Source organism: Gossypium hirsutum, chromosome A01 (genome assembly GCF_007990345.1).
Source record: "Gossypium hirsutum isolate 1008001.06 chromosome A01, Gossypium_hirsutum_v2.1, whole genome shotgun sequence".
Lineage (NCBI taxonomy): Eukaryota > Viridiplantae > Streptophyta > Magnoliopsida > Malvales > Malvaceae > Gossypium > Gossypium hirsutum.
In genome coordinates this window covers 98,281,308-98,287,307 of record NC_053424.1, presented here as the reverse complement: position 1 = coordinate 98,287,307, position 6,000 = coordinate 98,281,308, and positions in this window count along the sequence as shown.

The following is a 6,000-nucleotide window of genomic DNA, read 5'->3' as shown; positions in this document are numbered from 1 at the left end:
TACATGAACAAAGTAAAACCATGATACTTTGGAAAAATAAATAAATTTTAAAAAAATATTATTAAAGAAGTCGCGACTAGCAACCAACCCAAAGGCTAACATCGTCATTGACAAAGCAAAAATTTGAGTTGAAAAAGTTGAATGGCTAGGATTTTTTAAATATAAGGTTTCCTCATTCTCTTTTGATATCATTTTCAAGTAATTATATTATCCTTTCAAAATAAATATGATATAGAAGAAGTAGATTAAGATTGAATAAGTTGTTAAAGTAGCTAACGAGATGCCTGAAACAACAAAAATAAGATTAAAATAAGCAAATTAAAATTAAATCAAAGAGTAATAATTGGAGAAGAAAAGAGATTGGAATAAGGCTAGAATTCAACTTGGATAAGAATTTGAAGAAAGAGATTTGCTTGGACGCTAAGGAGCCTAGTCGAATCCATGTGGAACACAAAGTTGAAATAAAAAGATGACACCAAAAATTAGCACAGTGAAACAAGAAAAAACAAAATAAAGAATGAATAGGATTGAAAAGAAAGATTGATGGAAAGATTGTTCTCCTTGAAGAATGAAGCTTTAATAAAAACAACCAGTGGTGAAGAATGACAATATGTAACACCTCATGTTTGACCTGGTCATCAGATCCGGATATGAAACACCACGATTCAAAATTGTTGTACGCACTAAACCTTCTTAAAGACCAACTTTTCGATTTGGCGAGTATCTTCTTACCAAAGCGATGTTCTATTAAATTGAGAATATTTAATTGAAAGGAAAATTAAAATGGTACCACTCTACTTTGGAAGATTAAAGATTCAAGTAAATATCCTTTAACGAAAGCTTAGAAAATGTCCATAAGTTTAAATGAAAATTTCCTTTTGAGTTACTACTCAAGCTATAATTTAAAACTCAATTTAATTTAATCCGATAACACTATAAACCATGTTTAATAATAAGCCAACAAGGCTACCAATAAAAATTTAGAGGTATAAAATATCATTTTCAAAATACAGTTTGATGACTTTGAAATGGTGGTATCTAACAATCATCTTAATACCCTCAGTAAATACATGTTACCCACGAAAACAAAGAAGGCTCACAAATGGGCTGCTGATCTTGCTGATTCCCAGCTAGCACAATGCTCAATCTAAGGCTCCGTTTGTTTCACTAAAAATGACTTTCGAAAAATAATTTCTAGAAAATAACTTATTTGTAATACCTCTAACTCGTATCGTCGCCAAATTAGGGTTACGAAGCATTACCGATCACATCACAGTTCATACTAATATGCATTATATTTTACAAATCAAAATGTATTAAACACTTTGATGCTCTTGACAGTATCAAATATCAAATCATTAGATTCATGTCATTCACATGATAATATATTTAAAACATGGTTAAACATAAATTGAACAGATCATATATTTATAAATAGAAAATATAACAAATCAACAACTTTGTTAATAGAATATTAACCAATTATTATTTTTTTATTAAAAATGTTGCACACGTATAAGTTGTACCACTTATGAAGCTAGCTTCCATATTATACTTGTCATTCATTCCTGCAACATTTCCATGTTTGTAAATGCGAATTTCCTATCTCATACATTAATATAATTTATTTGCATCCATTCGAAAATATGTTATTTAAATAAGGTATCAAGCATTTTCGAATTAAGTTTTATAGCTAGTCATGTTTACTATTTAATAAACAACCAACGTATAAGAGATACAACATATGTTACTGAGCTCAAACACATTTTACCATTTAAACTAAACCATTTTTGAACCCTAAAGATAATATAATACCAAATCATGCATAATTCACTATATCATCAAGCTGCCATTTAATCTCAAATAACAACCTATGCACACGCTCATAAATAAACTAGTAGAATTCATAGTACATAATTTAAATAAAAATCACATGTGCATCATTGGTGCAATATAACATGGTCGTACCTGCAATTAAAATATACATATATCTAATGCTTATTTACCCAAAAAAACTTAAGGCCACACTAAACATATGTATACATACCAAATAATTAACCAAAGCAATTATGGAACATATTCAATACTTGTTACCATTCATCATCGAATTAAAATACTTAAATCTAAACTCACTAGACATTATATCTATGCACATACGAGACTAAGTCAAAGCATAATGAGCATATTCGCATATGTATACTTTATCTTAATACAAACACATCCAAACTAATTAAACATGCTTATGACCGGTTCTACCATGCCGCATACAAGGTCATAACTGATTCTACCATGCCACATACACGACATCTTGACCAAAATAGACTTAAACCATAACTAAATCGAAACCAAAATCAAGCAAGGTAGTTAAGCCATTTTCACATGGCTAATATACATTCATTTTCAAAATAACTAACCCCAAAGCCAGCCTATACATGCCATAATTTAAGTTTAGCTTATAAGATACCAAAGCAGTAGATAGTGTGATGAACTTGGTTGACAGTCCCCGAGCTTGTAGCTTGACTCCAAAATCTATAAAACAAAGAAAAATATACACAAAATAAGCTATTTAAGCTTAGTGAGTCATAAACAAGCAAACAAACCGATAAAATAATCAACTTATTTTAACCAACCAAATTACAATATCATTATCAAGCTTATTCTCAACTTTCAACTTCAACAATAATATACTTGAACACATATATCTATTACCTTGGCCGAATATTCACAAGGTTAAGTCATCAAATCATTGTTCAATTTTCAAAAGCCAAATTATTATTATAAAACCTAATACACATACCTTTGTATACATAAGCTTTTAAATCAAGATAAAATTTTATATACACACATTAACTAAATAACCGAATATGCAAGATCATTATATATATGCGCGAAAATAAAATCATACCAACGAGGATCATACGTCTTGTTCATAAGGCCGAATACACATGACATATTCACACATATACTTTTCATTCATGTTACACATACTTGTAACTAATATCATAACACTCACTTACCTTGTTGCAAATAAATACTAAACTAATACATACCTGATCACTTAGCTAATTTTACATATTTGTTCCCCACTTATAGATGCCCGATGAACCATTTGGAATTGGGTAGGACACTCGGATAATCACACGACGTGGTCTTACATGTAATCACATATCGATGCCACTGTCCCAACAGGGTCTTACTCATACACATATATTGGAATCACATATCGATGCCATGGTCTTACTCGCACACATATATCGGAATCACATATCGATGCCATGGTCTTACTCTCACACGTATATCGGAATCCTATGTCATGACATTTGTATCCTAACTATTCCTAAGGTTCATACGGGGCTTTCGGATGTCGTAACTCGGTCGAAACGAACTCGGTCGAAACGAGCTCGGAATGTAGTAACCAAGCTTATTCATATTCAGCCATAGCATCTATAACTTCATACATTTCGTTCCATCATACATATTTAATATTAAACTACAATTAAACATGTCTATTTGCTTATAAACTTACCTCGAACGATACAAAACGGAACAAGGCAGCTAGTCGATAACTTTCGTTTTCCCTTGATCCAAATCTGATTTCTTTGGTTCTTGATCTAAACATATTCAAATTAAGCTTATTCAAAAATATTTTCATTCAATTTAGTCTAAAAAAACATAAATGGGAAAAATACCATTTTACCCCTGACATTTACATTTTTTACAATTTAGTCCTTTTTGCACAAAACACAAAATACACAAAATTTCAAGTTACCCATGTTGAGCCAAAATTTTCCCACTCTCAAACAAGTCCATATATTCAATTTATTTCACATTTTAGTACCTCAAATTATTATTTTTGCAATTTAGTCCCAATAACTCAAAATCATCAAAAACTCCAATACAAAATATGTTAATCTAAAACATATCTTTCATGTTTCATCATCAAACAAAAAAAATCACAAGCTCTCAATAAAGGAATAACTCAAAATATTCACAAAAATAAAAAATTCAAGCATGGGTTTTGTAGTACTCGAAGCAACGATCTAAAAAACGTAGAAATTATAAAAAAACTGAACTGAACTCTTACCTTGATTGACTTGAATGAAGCCGAACCCTAGTTCTTTTTCTTTTTCTTTCTTATTTATGTTTTTTATGGATGATAATATAAGAACGTAATTTATTTTTATGTTATATGATATATAATAACTTAACATTTATTTTATCTTTTTAACCTTAGTTAAAAACATTATACTTTCACTTATAAATGTCCATTGCCGTCCACCCATTTTAATAATGGCCTAATTATCTCTTAAAGGCTTCTATTTAAAAAGCCAAGTGCAATTTAGCCCTTTTTAGAAATAACCACCTAATTTTCATTTTACGCGATTAAGTTCTTTTATTTAACCGGACACCTAAACGACAAAATTAAATCACGAAAATTTTACAGATATAAATTCACACAAAATAAACACATAAAATATTTTTAAAATATTTTTCTGACTCGGATTCATGGTCCCGAAACCACTGTTCCAATTAGGGTCTAAAACGGGTTGTTACATTACTTTTCTGGAAAAGCTAATATATTTTGGTGTTTGGATGAATCTATGTAAAATATTTCTATTGTTTGATAGATTTCCTGAAAATTTTTCATAAAAGTTTTTTTCAATGAAATGAACATACATTTGAAATTTATGATAAAAAAGTTTAAATTGAAGTAGTGAATTAATTACAAAGTAATGTTAAGGTAAAGTTATAATAAATTATGAATCTTCATGATGTTAATGATTAAATTGTAAACTTAGTGAAATTTATAATGGAAACAAGAGAAGTGGTATGCATAAAAATTTGTTATGTGAAATAAGATATTATAATGAATTATTTGATTAAAGTGCTTATATGGTGAAAAATAAATTACATAGTAATAGGGACTAAATTGAAAAATGTACAAAAGTTTAAGTATGAAATAGTTTAATTGTGAAAAATAAATTATGATATAACTCTAATGAGTGTGTTATGAGATGATGAAATATATATAAAGTATTGTAAAAGTGAAATTGTTGAAAAATATTGAATTTTTATGATGACAATGATTAAATTGTTAAACTTGAGAAAATCTGTGGATGAAATAATATAAGTAAAATACATAGAAATTTGATATGCGAAACAAAATATTGAGATAAATTATATGATTAAAGTGTAATAAGGAAGAAAACTGATTTAATATGATTAATTAGTGAATACTGAACTTTTATGACAAAAATGGGCTAAATTAAAAAGTTTTAAAAGTTTATGAGAAAATATTTGATAAGTGAAGAATGTAGTAGAGAATGTAATATCCCAGTACTTTGATACAATGTTTAGGTCGGGTATGAGGGTGTTACAGTGAAAAGAGTCTTATCAGTCCAGAAAATGTCTTACAGAAAAAATCTAGTAAGACATTTTACAGAAATAATGAGTAATTTTATGTTAACTGAATAATATTTTACATTGACCATCCTATTTTATATGGAATAAACATTGAAAAAGATTGAAAATGTTTTTCGTAAAAGCTTTTAAGTTGAAACAAACAAAACCTAAGAACTTGAAATAAGAATAAGAGCTAGCTAAGTTAGTGAGAACTTCGTGAGTTCCCAGAGCATGAATCCCACAATCAACACCATTAGACATTACGAGATTAGACTCAATTGACAAACTAGCACACCATATTTGGCAGATACAACTCTCCCTGATTCGAAGTATTTGCTGGTGAATACTACCGCAATCAAACTTAGTATACCGGTGAACACTAACTATTTTTGGAAACTTGCATATGATGGGCACGGACACAACTGCTCTATGTGTACACCACTTTCACATGCTACCTTTTTTTTTAACTATCAAGCTTACTGTTTACATTTCATTCAATGTGCACTCCTTATTTTACACACGTGCACCTCTTTTCCCACATGCTCCCTTCTTTGTGCTAGCTTCTGATCCTAATTTTGAAGAACCAATTTTTCATGT